We start from the raw sequence: 16,558 nt of genomic DNA, 5'->3' as shown, positions 1-16,558 counted from the left end.
TTTCGTTCCAGGGTAGGCCTATTATTCATGCGGGAACGAATAAAACTTTGTACTTGGCGACTCAGTAATATAGGTAACACTACAACCGACCACACAACAGTTATTTTTTGAAGTTTTGTTGGCAGAAAGCTGTTTTTCATTATCACAGACAGAAAACAAGCACCGCGTCTCAGTACGTATCTAACCCAAAGACGCTCGTGTTTTCCCGAAAAAGTTTCCTTTGCCTGCGTACAGGTGGCGCTCAACGCAGTTCCACTAGCTCTATAAGTTTTACTTCCACTAGATTAACATTGTGTGTTGCAATTCTGTCCTTTGACGGCACGCAGAATTGTTTCTGTTCCAAGCAGGATGGACGATAGATGTAAGTTTAAATCACTATCAATATAATTTAATGTAAGCTAGTTTATATAGATGCCAAGAGAGTCAATATTTTAATTTTTTAGTCGTTAATCAAGTAGAACTGTATGTAATTCTAACACATACTACGCAAAAACTTTCGTTTTCGCGTTGGTTTCCAACTTAAAATGTAATACAGAAAATCGTTTCGTTTTTAAGGATCTCTTTTGTTTCGGCAGGTTTTGAGAATCGTAAATTATGAATGTAGCTTCTATTGTAATAGTTTTAAAGTAAATACGAATCATAAAGGAATAGCGAGATTTATTATTATTTTTTAAACTTTTTTCTGTTTGTGGGCACTAAGGGGGCCTTCTTACACGCCCGTTATGAATTCATTCAGGTCCACAATGAGCAGTCGAGTGATAAGAAACGGGGACTCCAACAATTTCTCGAGTTTTGGAGGGCCTGAGATCGAATTCGGACGGGTTTTAAAACCTGTCCGGATTCGATCCCGGGTGTCCCAAAACGGTAGATGCCACGGTAATTGCTTGGCCATTCGTTTGTCAAAGCCCATATATAGTATATATTGTATGTGTGAGAACCCAGGGACCAATTTTTTCGTTAAATAGGAAATTTATTTAAATAGGAAATTATTTTAAAATTTTGTTAAACAGGAAACATTTGTGTTAGTCACAAACGAAATTTCTTTCGATTTTGTAGGAAGTTGCTGAGGAGAGATACTGATATCGATATCAACTCCGAAAAATAGCTCCTCGTTGGCTCTTTCCTCAGATGATTTCAATAGCTCCAGATGATTGGTCGGACGAATATCCTATAAATAGGGTTCACACGAACGTCCTGAGCGAATCTCGAATTGGATGGAACCAAACAACAAACAAAAGAAAACAGAAGATTGCTTAGGAATTAAAGAATGTGTTGCTTTTGTTTTTGTCATCATTACAATTCAGTTAGTTACGTTCCCAACAACTATTATAGAATGCAGTGTGTCCCAAAAATATACATAATTTATATCTTTTTATTTTTTAAAAATATTAAGTATTTCTTAACAATGCAAATGGATATTATTGTTTATTTATAGCACAGTACAATGTTATATAATTGTTTTTACAATATTTGACAGTTACATAAAGTGTTAAACACAAAATACTTGTTTTGTGATGTCCCAAAAATGTAGATAAGTTTAAACTTTGAGCGACAGTTCATAACATAAATTGGTGAAAATTGTTTTAATACGGAATAAAACTACCTTGCTTAATGACTTCGAAAATGCCTAAAATGTCTGTTATTAGCATAAATTTTTCGAACAAGAATACCCCCACATGTTTTGAATTGGATTTATGTCCCGACTTCTTGATGGAAATTTCATAATAATTTGAACATAATGATATTCGAGTCATTTAGTTATTGAGCGTGAACAACGAATACTGGCATTGTCCTGTTGAAAAATCCAATCAGGTCCTCCAATTTCTTCTTTGATAGGTAATATAATATTTTTTAGTACTTTGAGATGTGATTTTGGGTCTTTCTGATCGATAGAATGTTTTGCTCATGATTTTCCCAAAATGTTATAAATTCTAGTAGATCTGTTCATTAAAACAGAAATTTTCTTGATACGACAATCTTCTGCTTTTAATTTCCATATTCTTGCATTTCTTCCATACTAAACTCTCTTCCATGTGGTATTTTGGAAAGTTTTTGATTCAATGTTTAATTTATTACTTGACAACAAAGTTAAACTATTACTTGATGTCATTTATTATTGTTTTCGTAATTTTAAGTTTATTTTGATTGAAATTTTGCAATTCTGTTTTATTATCTATTCTTTTGGGACGGCCAACAAATATGTTTTTGTTGTCAAATTATTAAGAAATTATAAAAGTCAGTGTAATTTGCATATATATATATATATATAAATGAAATCATTTACATTTTTGTTAAATTCTTAACAATTCCGAAAAGCAGTAAAATGTTGATTATATATAGTTTTGGAACACACTATATAACGCAGAAAGTACGGTAATCGGTCAAATTTTGACCCCTCGTGTTTCTTATTTCTCTATGTTTTTCCACTCAAGGAGACCAAATGTGTAAAAAATCTCCCTTACGAAATTCGTATGTGTGTGTGTGTGTGTGTGTGTGTGTGTGTCGACATAAATTTTCTATTATATTTCAAAATTGGATGAGCCAAAAATTTACAAATTTAGCAGGGTAATTTCTATATATGGTAAGGGTAAGTAATATTAAATTTCGGTGTTTAAAGGTCAAGAGGTAGAGCTAGAGGGATTCACGTCTCATATCTCTAGTGGGGTCGGACTTAATTACGATTTTTACTCGTTATTAGCATTAAAAATTTATTTTGGAACTTATCTTTTCCTGAGAATTAAGCCCTTCGCCTTTTGATAATTATTAATAATATAAATATTATTTAAAAAATAAATTCCCATACTAAGAAATTTTAACTACAAGCTAATGTCATAGCGTTTTTTAAACTTAAATATATTTTTCTTAAATAGAAAAATTTCCCATAATCCAACAAAATTACTCCTGTTAAACTTTTATTAATAATTCAATTATATATCGTAGGGTAATTGAACTTTCTAATGGTCCACTTAACCCTTTATTCGTGTGCCCGGAAACTCGAGAAGAGCCATTCTCAGCTTTTACAGTAAAAAGCCAACATTGTTATTCTTCTGAGTTAACAAAGCTGCATTGTTAATAATGGAGAAACCATTATTTCTCTGTAAACTATTCTCCGTGTTAATTAATAGGTCTATTTCTGTATGGTTAATGAAAAATTAAAAGAATGTTAACCTTTACAAAATTTCAGATGACACTAAAAATACTAATAGTATCAAATAATATACAGTAGAGAGTCGTTAATCGGAACCCCGGTAATCGGAATCGCCGGTAATCGGAACGATTTTCAGTCGGACTGTGTCGTGCTGAATCGAACGTTTTTGATACTAGATTTACTTCTAAAGTATAATTTTCATGTTTTTTATATTCTTCAATATATTTATTTTGTTTGTACAAAATAAAGAAATAATTTATAACGATACGATAGCCTCGATTATTATTATAAAAATTTTCGTTAGGCTTAAAATCGACGAAAATTCAACACGAAGCGACACGCAACGGAGAAAAATTTGAACATCGGACAGGTTAATGTATTTTTCGTACGTACATAATCGGTAATCGGAACAAATCACTAATCTGAACAACCCCAGTCCCCAATTGATTCCGATTAACGACTCTCTACTGTATATTGACTTTAATTTTTCTTTTGTTATGTTTATTTATTTTATTTACTTAATAAGATACATTAAGTAAATTTTACATCCAAAATTCTTTATTACAAAATTATTATATTCTTTTTTATAATCACAAATGAAAAACCTTTATATTAACTTTTTACTGAAATTATTTATTTTTAGTTAAGATTGTCTCAAGAGAAGTTGCTCCTGTAAATAGGTATAATTATCTATTTATTTTATTGATCGTTAAAAACTAATTATTTGACAACATTATTTTCTTTTATTGTTTAGAAGTGAAAGAAACTACTCCTTTTCAACACGTAATGAAACAGATCAACCAAAAGAAACAAGTTCTGGAAACGATGGAAAAGGAACAAGTTCTGGAAACGATGGAAAAGAAACAAGTTCTGGAAACGATGGAAAAGGAAAATAAAATGAAAATTAACGTTGAATAAACAAATCAAATATGAAAACAGATAATACTAAATACTAAAAAATGTTTTGATAAACTTTGTATGTCTTAATTAAATTTTTTACTGCATTCATTTTCAGAGTTACGTATAAAAATGCTTATAGTCTAGAAAACTGAAATATATAATGATATCGAGACAAATACTATATCTTAGTTTTACTGTAAATATTATCTTTTCTATTGTGTTTCGGGCTAGTGCACTTTTCCTGTAGGCGGAATTATCACACTGAACGGTCACAGAACAGGAAGAAATTGAAACACTTTTTTCCTTTCATATGTATTTATTGCGATGCATTTTGGACCTATCAGCTCCCTCATTACTCACTATACATAGATTTCAACATTCAATACAAAATATGAATTTGGTGAGTTCGTGCTGTATCATGGTGTCACACAACGGTAATTAACAAACGTGCAGTAAGTACTGTACATCAAATGTTCATATCTGCACTAATATTGCCTTTTGGTGTGTTTCCCTCTGACATTTTAGTATGCTTTGGTTACTTTATTTTTTCCCTTCGCATCTGTTCCCAAAATTTTTGTAGCTGTAGGCCTGTGTTTTCGTTTATTTTTTATTTTTATAATTTCTAAATGTTGAATACTTCTTTCCAAACATATTTTTTAAATGTTTCTGGATTTTAATATTTTCTTTATTATTCCGTATTTATTTTGGTTGCAATACTCGCAACTGTGACTAAAACGATATCTTTCCTCCACTGTTTGATAATATTGTGAGGCCTTTGTTTGAATATGAAAAACTTCATATTCGAACAAAAAGGAATCTTGATCTTCGTCATTAATTAAAATTAAAAGAACTAAATTATAAAGAAAGAAGGAGAAAAATAAAATTATTTTAATATTAAGACCAGATGAACAACGAAAAAATCTTAGTTAAAGTTCGTTCAACACTGTACGAATGACAGTGTCGAATTGTATTAATAAACAATCGTCTTTGTCGGAAACCCATCTGGTCCAATTTCACCTGTTCACAGAGAAACATCAATCGGAGGTTGAGAAAGGGGGTTAATAACCAATAAAATAACGATTTGAGAGACCACAAGATATCTAAGCCAGGCCACAAGGACACTCGGTTCTTTGCCGTGGCTTCCCGCGAGGCTATGTCCATTGCTAGGGTGTATTTCGCAAGGTTTCATCTTTGTCCTTTGCCGATGTATCCTCCGACAGTTATAGACTTTCGCTGAGAGAAACTTCGGAAATTCCGATCTGGATTTACCGGACATCGTTTCCTGTTCGAGAACTGTTCTTAGAATGCAACATCGAGTCAGCGATAGAAAACCATCCTCGTCGCCGGACTTTCCTCTTTTTCTCTCGAAGACTATGCGTCGAAATCTACATGGACTTCAGCCCTTCGTGATAATAATACTTTTATTGCAAGTTAATTGTCTAACGAACGGGTTGTGTTGTTCGTAAACGAGGCATCGATCTCTGACTCAATCGCTCCCACATGTCATTGACTTGCCGTTCGGCGGTCCAGATCGCAATAGAGACGATGACGGGATATCTCTTACAATCGTCATTTGTTTTTTTAAATTTCTTTTTCTTTCCCAGAGACCTCAGCTTATGGCCATGGTTTTGAATTCGTGGTCCGCGGAACACGGGTGCTCCGTGAAGCCACTTCAAGTGTTCCACGAAAAATTAAATAAACAGTTAAAAGTTGTTGCAAAATAAAAAACATTACAATGTAAAATAATTTTTATATGGGAATGTAATCAGCAAACGACAATGACGTCATGTACTAGACCGAAATGCACTCTTGATTTCAAGAAGAAAAAAGGTTTGTCACCCCTGCTTTAAAGCTGTATAGTAAATGTTCTGAGAAAAAAATATCACAGTTTAGTGTTCCCCGACTTCATAAAGTATGAGAACCATTGGTCTATGGTGCGTTAGTTTCACTACGATGTTTACAGTGAAATAAATAAATTCTTTTTCGAAAAAGAAATGTCAAATCACGTAATACGTTAATTTTCTTGTTTTCCGAGCACAAGGTAACGAAAACGCATTATTATAAGAATATTCAGAGTATAATATAGAAAGAGTCGATGACTGTAAAAGATTAAAACCAACATAACATAATACAAAACAGATTGTTTCATATTTCTATAGTACATGTAGCGTTTAGCAGTAGTATAAAGGTGTAGGCAGTTGAGTGCGACATTATGGGTGTCACGTACCATACTTATCATCAGAATCCTAGAAGCTTTTTGTATTCGGCTCTGCAGCTTACCAACCTGGGTTCGGATCGTAATCTGTAACCCCACGAGAAAAAATTCAAAGGAGTCAAGTGCTGGGAATGTGGTGGAGTTACGGGACTGGACCGTGTTGTCGTATTCATTAGTTGTCGAACCGCTCTGTTATAGTGGGAATGAGCTGCTTATACAAACAAGCAGTAGTTGCTCCAACGGCAAGTCGTCGAGCCATTCGTGCACTCGTGTGTAAGATATTAAGATAGTTGACATTGGGTCCGAGTGCTGTGGGTTTAAGAGCCTGCTCATTTCAGATGCCATATTAGACGTTTAGTTTAAAACGTATTTGGTCGCATGTTTTGCGTACAATAGCATAGTAGAACACGGGGCAGTTCTACTATGCGCAATTACACGCTTTATTCCGGAAAGTGCTTAATCAGTTCGTAAAATGTGCTGGAGCATTTCGAGTTTGTCCTAATGTAAATTTAACATGATGTTACACCGGTGGAATTGCTCTTCGTCGTTTCCTACATGTTGAGCGAGCAACAGATAACAGTGGAATAAATGCATGTGGCAACGTAAAATGTGATGTATTTGCGTGACTGCAAGAGCGCCTCGCTGTATTTAAATATACAAAAAATTATGCCGAAATTTCGATGTCGTGAAGACAAAGTAGATATCACCCGTGTTCTTCGAAGGTGTCACACAGGTTTGCATCAAGTGGCGTATTGCGTTCAGAACTGTTGCAAGATAAAGATTATATAAGTCACTGGATCTACATAAGTTAATTCACAATTGCTCTGGGCTAGATCTTATTACATTTGTAATTCGTTATTCTAGATTTAATGACACTATAAATATTACATATTGACATTATAATAATTTTAACAAATTTAAAAGTATAATCGTTCAAAAAACATTATAAAACTAAATTTAGCTCTAATAATGTTATATGAGTATTTTTCTACGCATGGATCAGATAATAAAGAACAAGAAATATTAAGTACAGTATTTATAAATTGTTTAAAACGATAATTTAATTTTAATTAAAAATTAATCGAATTAGAATTATTATTTTCCCGGCTGTTATGTATAAGAGGGAAAGTATGGTAATCGGCCAAAAAATGACCTCCATAGAGTTTAATATTTTTGTACTTAGAATATCTTGAAACGTCGGGAAATTCAAAAAAATTCGGGGGTAACTTCTACATGTCTGGATGTTAATATGTGTAGATCACAATTTTGTTCACCCACTTTTAAGATTAATAACTCATGTGCTTTTTGTCGAAAATTTCCGAAATTTTGCAGGGCGGTTTGTTTATTAGGGGAATTGATGCTGTTAAATTTTGGTGGGTAAAGATCGAGGGGCGAAAAGATAAAAGGGGTCGTATTTCGAGTAGTGTCGGACTGAATGGCAATATTATTCGTTATTTGCAATTACAATTTTTTAAAAAACTCATCGCTACCCTCAAAATTAAGCTTTTTGTCATTTTATAATACTTAAAATTATGAAATGTTTTTAAATAAAATATAACAGATAACGCCACGAAAATTTTAAATATTGCCGGGAAAGTTGAGCAACTCGTTGCTGGTTTATTTAGCATTTGATGAATATTATTATCAGAAAAAATTCAATATTTAAAAAAAAAATTTTTTGTATGTATATAAACGTGCAATTGTTTTTATTGATGTTTCATACTAATTCATTCGATAAAATTTCAAATGATAATGAATTTTATTTCATTAACAAAATTAATAATATCAAATTAAAGTTATTGTGCTCGGCGACAATTTTACTGTTTCTATCGATTTGTACTTATATTCAATACAAGTGACTTAATACATAAAAACAGGAAATTTGTTAAAATAAGTACAAGTGTAAGTTCTACTTCCTCTAGATTGCCATTAGGTGTTGCAATTCCGTGCTTTCACAGCGTGCAGAATTCTTCCTATTCCAAGCAGGATGAACCGTAAAAGTAAGCTTAAATCATTATCAATATAATTTAATATAAGCTAGTTCTATAGATGGGAAGATAGTCAATATTTTAATTTTTCAGTCATCAATCGAGTAGAACTGTATGTAATTCTAACTTGTAAAATTCGATAAAACCCAATTGTATTAATGTAATATACAGTAAATCCTGTGTAAACTATAATCGCACGGTACCGAATTATTATTATTAATTTTTTTGATCTGGTTTTAGTATTATTATTATTATTTTTTTAATTTTCAAAATATAGTTTTCACGCTTTGCTGTAAGCGTTATACTTTGAGGTGACTTTACTTATTAATGTTAAATGTCCATGTTATTCAGGTTAAGTTACGTTCTTCGTAAGCAAAAACTTTCGTTTTCGCGTTGGTTTCCAGCTTATAATGAAATACAGAAATTAGTTTCGTTTTTAAGAATCTCTTCCGTTTCCGCAGGTTTCGAGAGTCGTTAATTATGAATGTAGCTTCTATTGTAACAGATTTAAAGTAAATACGAATCGTAAAGGAATGTCGAGATTTATTATTATTTTATTAATTTTTAAAAAATTATTATTTATAAAAAATAAATTATTCGAAAAATTTATTTTACAAGAAAACCGATTGGTTTAATTTCGTAAACCTACATATTTACAGATTATGAAATCTTTATTTATATCAAGTAAAAACATTTTAAATACCGGCTGCAGCTACATTTGTAGTAGTTAATATTATCATATAAAAATCAAATTGTTTATATAGATGACCTCCAGAAGACTTACCTTGTCAAATTTTTATTATATTGAATATATGATATATTTTTTGCATATTTATAACCGAAAAGCGTGGACTGGAAACAAATTTCAGACCAAAATTATATAGCAAATAAATGTCCATATAAGTTACAGTTTTTTTTTTTTAAACATTTTTCTGTTTATGGGCACTAAGAAAGTCTTTTAATAAGCTCACTATTCAGCGAATCCACAAAGAGCAATCGGGTGATAAAAGACAAGGACTAGACATATTCGGATGGCTATCCCTTTTCCGGTATCGAATTGAAAAACCTGTACGGATTCGATGCTGGGTTTCCAAAACAATGGATGCCACGTTAATCGCTCGGTCACTCGTCTGTCAATCCCCATATAATATATAGTATATATTGTATGCATATAGCCGGTAGATCCAATCCGGGAAGTCAAATAAATATTTTTCGTTCATGTAGATCTCGTAACCTGTATTATTTACTATTTTTATTTTTTAGCAGCCGTTGGTGGAAACCGAGCATTACTTTAATACGGTGGCCGTCGTGGCGGCCTACTATTTTAAAAAAGGATGATTAGCTCGTTTGAAATTGAAAATTATAAATTGCCCATCTTGGCAGGCCGAATCTCATTTCTCGTGGCCCTTCACAAGGCAGATTACGCCGAAAACGGAGCAAGTCATTTTAAAATTTTTAGTCATAAACCGCTATTGCCGTCAGTCAGATTTAGGCTCGTATGGGTCGCACCACGATGGCTTATGACGTAAATTGAAATCTTTTTTTTGAAAGTTTAATACATAGACAATGCTCGTATTTTGTTCATTATTTTATTTTCTCTTAAGTAAAATGTAACTTTTATTAAAAAAAAAAAAAAAACCCGAGCAAACGGTTCACCTGGAAACTCGAGATTCCTCTATGAGTCAGTCCTCTTTTGTGATTGAAACGTGTTTGGCTTCTATACTGTGTAGTACATTATTTATGTGGAATCATAAATGAATAATGTTTCACACATAAATGCATAGGTTTCAGAGAATTCGTAACTATGTTCGAATTTCAGACCTGACAAAATAGAAATGGGAGTTATTGATGGAGGCTCACAATTTCACAGTTCAGACGAAGTGAAATTAATTTTTAACCACTTTCTGAGATTGACTCTTAAGTATCATATATCAAAAACTTTCTTTTTTTGCACAGTTGAGGAACGACCTCTTGAACTCTAGATGAGGAGGAAAAGATGAAGAGTCCTTTGTATTCTGCATTTCAATCATGGTCCTCTATATTCTTTTTACAGCCTACTGCGGACTCCTCTCTCTCTTTTCCACAAAACTTTTTTCTTTCTCACATCTCTCTCAGATTTCATCTATTTTTAACTATAAGAGTCGATTACTGGGGTGAATACACTTTTTGTTTCAGATGGATCGATTTTTCAAGATTACGTCAGTCTTTGTTACGTGATACAAATCGCTTTTGTCATGCGTTTTAGTTAGCCGAAAGTATAAAAATATGATCAAATCGTATATACTCTGTGAATGAAATTGCTTACAAAACGGCAGAATGAGAGTGCACATCAAGAATTCTTGTCGTACAATCTCACAAAATTGTCTCATAATACTTATTTTTTCATCTCAGTTTATCGAATATTTTAATTAATAATGATGTTTCACTTACCATTTACAAGTTTTTAGTACTTTTCATTTCGACAGTTAAACATATTTCTTTACTCTCATTTATAAGAATGACTTTTACCGTAGAGGCTGCCATTTTTACTCATTTTTATCCGATCCAAACGATCTTACTGTCCGTTGGATTAATTCGATCGTGATCCAGTTGATCTTAGATGGCGTTTGTTTACGTGGCTAGAGATTGATCAAATCGCTATAGTTCGTTTGTATACACGATTTGAACGATCAGAATAATCTTGGATCAGTTTGATTACCCCTGGTGATAGGCAAATAGTAACTACTCGCTACTTTTGTATACGGTATTCACAAATATTCGTTACTTGATACTCTGGACGTCAGCAAAACAAACGGAGAATAACGAATAAATATTGACAATTGTTTATTGTGCGTATCTTTATGTGATGAACGGTTTTATTTAATTATAAAATTACATAATTCAAAGAGATATAAAGCCATAAAACGAAGTTTATTTTATACGTTAATTGAATTATTTCCCACTTAAGTACTCACCGATTTAAGGAGTTACAAGATGTAATTTTTTTTATATTATTAAATTTTCTCTCCTGAATGTGTAAAAATATAGCATGTCTTTTGTTCATATTAGTAGTTTGATCGAGCCCGCTAGATTGTGGTTGAAGCGAAGGATGAGCCCAAAAATTCCGTGCCATCTGAAAACTTTTGAGTATCTAAACTGGATTCAAACGGATTCCTTAGGGTAAAAGGAATGCTGTTTAACTGCCTAAGCTATTAATTTAGTCAGAAAATTACAAAATCGTTAAACAATACAAAGTCAATAAGTAAATTGTTATTTCCAAAATCAGTAAATCTGTCCCAACAGTATACTCTAACGTTAAAATGAAACAAAATATTGCGTAGTAATTAAAGAATGTGTTGCTTTTGTTTTTGTTATCATTACAATTCAGTTAGTTACTCTCCCAATTGATATAGAACACAGTGTGTCCCAAAAACACACATAATTTATATCTTATTTCTTTTTAATTATTAAGTATTTCTTCACAATGCTAGTGACTATCATTGTTTATTCACAGCAGAGTACAATGTTATATAATTGTTTTTACAATATTTGACAGTTACATAAAGTGTTAAACAGAAAATACTTGTTTTGTGATGTCCCAAAAATATAGACAAATTTAAACTTTGAGCAATAGTTCATAACATAAATCGATGAAAATTGTTTTAATATGGAATAAAACCTGTCATTCCTAATTAATGACTTTGAAAATGCGCATCTTTTGTTATAAATTTGTATAATTGACAGAAGGAACAAATCTCTAATATTTTATTTATTATTAATATTTCAATGAATGATAAAAATAAAACATATAACTTTATTTATACACAATTATATATGTATTTTAATTTAATCATTCGATGAAATGTCATGCATGATAAGAGCAAATGGCAACTACTGTGTTCAGGTGTACTGCCAACTCAAATAAATAACTGTCCATTAAAAAAATAATTATAAAGTAATGAATCAAATTTATTATTTGTTTAACTTAAAAAATGTTTTTGAAAGATTCACCAAGCTCTCGAATTTCAATTGTGGAGCCACTTTGGAAATGAAATTCATTATCTATAAATTTACATATATGTGATATATATCAAAATTGGTTGATGGGAGTTTCCATTGTTTATTGATCTAGCTCTATTCAAATTTGTTATGAATTCAACTTGTCCTTGTGGATATTACTATTTCAATGCTTATGATTTATAACATGATCACTACAAAGTGGATTATATAACAAAGTTGAAAAAATCATCAGTTTTCATAAATAATGACAATTGATACATTCAAATAAAATAAATTGTTAAAAGATGTAATTTTAATTATATTCATTTTATTTTGTTGTGGTGTATTGTTATTGTATTGTCTCAAATTTACCATCCTTTATATATGTATATTTTCAATTTTAGGTATCCCAAGACCAAAAGTCCATATTACTAGGTATTTAATGTTATTTTTATATTTATAAAAACATTTAAAAGAACAATAAATAATTTACTTATTATTTTCTAGAGGAGATAGAGAATATCCATGTAAGTCAACACGTGAAAATGACAGTGATCAAAATTCATCTAAAGAAAGCTCAAATTCTGAAAAAGATAAAACAGAAGATCAAATGAAAGAAAAAAAATAATAATTATAAGACTCAAAAATCAAACCCCGAAGAATTTGAGAAAGTATGGGTGAAAAAGAAATAATGTTATGAATTTTTATAAATACACTAGCTGACCCGGCCACGCGTTGTTGTGGCTCAAAATGTATCTATTATAAATGTATAACATTTCCCCCGTGGGGTGAATTTCAAAAAATCCCTTCTTAGTGTACATTCTGTTGACGTACCCTGTTAAAACGCAATCAAAAACGCATCTAAAATAGTATAAATAGAAGCCGAGTTCATCACAGTAAGCCTTAATCCCGTCCCTCTCCCCCGCTTGGAAATATCGAAAAATTCCTTTTTAGTGTATATTCTGTTGACGTAACCTATTAAAACGCAATTAAAAACGCAAAAAACCGCATGTAAAATAGTATAATAAAAGCAGAGTTCTTCACAGTAAGCCTTAATCCTGTCCCTCTCCCCGCTGGGGAATATCGAAAAATCCCTTTTTAGTGTATATTCTGTTGACGTACCTATTAAAATGCAATTAAAAACGCAAAAAACCGCATGTAAAATAGTATAAATAGAAGCCGAGTTCTTCACAGTAAGCCTTAATCCCGTCCATCTCCCCCCAGTAGGGGGAATTTCGACATGTATATTATATAAAAACACGTGCGTATTCGAATGCAACGTTGTGTCAAAATTTCAAAGGAATCGGTAGGAACAAACAAACGTTATATTTTATTTATATAGATAGGTAGAAAATGATCTGCTTTAGTCCATTCTCACAGAAAAGCAAACTTAGGTCGTCTGAAGTTAGCGCCATCTGTTGGACATAAAAGTCTTAATCCATATATAAATATATTTTTGAAAGGGGGAAATGATGATCTTCACATATGCCACAAACCTTCGCGGGAGTGTATTAAACAACTTCCCAAAGTTTCATGGCAATCGGATAAATGGTGTGGTAATGCATGAAGGACAAACACACACACACACACAGACATACATTCGTTTTATATATATATAGATTAATGCCATGAATTTTGAATATGTAAAAATGTATTTTAAAAAAACCTGAAAAATATATATATATTTTTTAATTTAAAAAATAAAATTCAGTTTTATGTGGAGCCATCTGTATTCTTTTATTTAAAAGACAAATTTTATTATCTTTACTACCCACTGGAGTCAATGGATTATCTTGTCTCTGAATACCTATCGTTTTAAACTTTAAAAGTAGAGGTAATATACAAATTTGCCGATAGGTGCGCTGCAATCGTGTGAACTCTTGGTTTGTTTATATCTTATGCAGAAAAGCATTATGTCGGTGTAAAATAAATGTTATTGTATCAGTAATTGCATAAACAACTGTATTTTACAGAGCTAATGTTCATATTAATGTTCTTATTTAATACAAGTTAGCTTATAACAAATAAATAAAAATAAATAACATATTATTGTAAGTAAATGATAATAATAATTTTACAATTTACTTCTGCAGTAATTCTTCAATATCTACTAAAAGTTTTTGTTAAAAAACCACCGGTCCGCGGGACAAAAAAGGTTGAGATACGTTGCTGTATGTTATTTTTACAACGTACTGCAGATTCCTCTCTCTTTTACACAAACCTACTTTCTTTGTCACATCTCTCTCAGATTTTATCTACTTTTAACTATAAGAGATTTTATCTACTTTTAACTTTAACTTAATAAATTACAATTTATAGTAGATAATGATGATGATGATGATGACTAAAAATGACAAAATTTTAATTTTTAAACGTCTGAACTTTTTATTTAATTAATAAATGACTTGAAATCAATACGATCATAATAATTTAAAACCTTTAAAAATAATTTAAATAACAATATGTTTTTAAAAATCGTAAAAAATTATTAAAACATCACAAATTTATTTGCATATAAGTACACAACAAAAAATTGAATTCTATGATTACTAAAACTTATGTGGGTACCGAGGAGGTACGACGAAGTCGGACCACAGTCTAATTTCGGCTAACAAGTGGGAGAGATTTGCCCACGAGTCAGAGATGGCTTATTTTTCTGTAGGCTGTCCCGCGGGGACGGGACTACTTTTTCATCAGGTCGAGTGTAGGAGGGAAGGTGGAGTCGTGGTAAGGCGATAGGCGAATATTCGAGCAAACAAGACACCATTTAACAAGATAACAAGATTTATTGGAATAAAATTTTAAAAAATCGTTACAAAAATCTAACATTTAAGGGATGACATATATAGATAGCTATATATCCCTAACACGTGAGGAGAGAGAGAGAGTTCACATTGGTGGGTTCCGTACCTCTTAGAGAATTCGATTTTGTGTAGAGTCGTTCTGACTTCTAAATCTATAGGATATCCAATTCCTTTCGATGTAAGAGACGATAATTCTTTTGGGCAAGAGACACAAGGCACCAGGTAACTCTTTAGGCCCAAGCAATGCCGGACGACGATCGACTCCCCCGAGGAAGGAAGGAAGCATCTTATATAGCTTTTTGATGGGAAAATCGGTCACGTGGATGTGATCAGGCCATAGGTGTTTCTGGGATTTACAACAATACGGCGAATTCGGGCGCTAACTATAAACTTAAGTTGCAAGATGATCTGTACTCAGCGTAAGAACAATGGATAGTTGACAGTTATACGGCCAGGGACGCATATTTTCTCGGCCAGGACATTTTCTAGCGAGGATGTTTATAATAGGAAAAATTATTATATTATAATAAGGAAATATTATTACAATTTTACGTTCAGGGGAATTTCCAGATCTCACACTTATAAATTTAAACTTTTCGTTTATTTGGTATACATTACTAATGAAAAGATTGCTGCTGCTTTTCTTCAATTAAAGCTTGTATGAATAAATTATATCTCATGATGATCTATAAATAAAATAAAGTTAATTATTTGTATGGTAATTTTTATTCACCATTTAAAACTATAACAGTAGTATAGAGTGACTTTAAATAAATTTCTTCAACAAGCTAATTTAATAATTCATACGAAACTTTCATTCAAAACATTAAATTTATTAAATACATTTTCTTGACATTATAATATTACATATTTATTATTTAGTTGAAAATTCATTAAAAAAACAATACGAAATAGATTGAAAACAATAAATAAACATTAAATAAACTTTTTAAATAAAACTAACAATAAATAAACAATGAATAAATACGAATTACAATAAATAAACAATAAATAAACTTTTTTTTAAAAAACAAGTTAACAATAAATAAACAGTAAATAAATACAAATTAAAATAAATTAATGAATTTCAAATAATTTTTAAATACAAATTAACAATAAATAACCAGTAGATAAATACAAATTACAATAAATAAATAATAAATTAACTTTTTATATACAAAACAAATTAATAATAAATAAACAATAAATAAATACAAATTACAATAAATAACCAGTAAGTAAATACATATTACAATAAATAAATAATAAATCAACTTTTTTTATTAAAAACAAATTAATAATAAATAAACAGTAAATAAATACAAGTTAACAATAAATTAATACAGTAATCAATTAATAAATTACAAATAATTATTAAATAAAAACAAACAAAAATAAATATGTTTATAAATACAAGTGAATAATAAATACCAATAAGTAAATATTTTTTAAAATAGAAACAAAAAATAAACTTTTTTTAAAAAAAAAATCGACTAATAAATAAACAAATTTTGAATATTTTTTA

General features: G+C 30.8%; 1 long non-coding RNA gene across 1 annotated transcript; it reads left to right on the top strand.

The window, feature by feature from the left end:
• The first annotated feature begins 298 nt into the window (after window positions 1-298).
• LOC136989689 (uncharacterized) lies at window positions 299-4,156 on the top strand. Its single transcript, XR_010882943.1, has 3 exons — window positions 299-361; window positions 3,792-3,828; window positions 3,903-4,156. It is a non-coding gene; the product is annotated as an uncharacterized lncRNA (long non-coding RNA).
• Window positions 4,157-16,558: the final 12,402 nt, after the last annotated feature.

This window comes from Centruroides vittatus, unplaced genomic scaffold, assembly GCF_030686945.1.
Source record: "Centruroides vittatus isolate TY-2023 unplaced genomic scaffold, ASM3068694v2 scaffold_752, whole genome shotgun sequence".
NCBI classification, from domain to species: Eukaryota; Metazoa; Arthropoda; class Arachnida; order Scorpiones; family Buthidae; genus Centruroides; species Centruroides vittatus.
The sequence above is the reverse complement of the archived record's forward strand: the minus strand, read 5'-3'. Positions and strand labels throughout refer to the sequence as shown.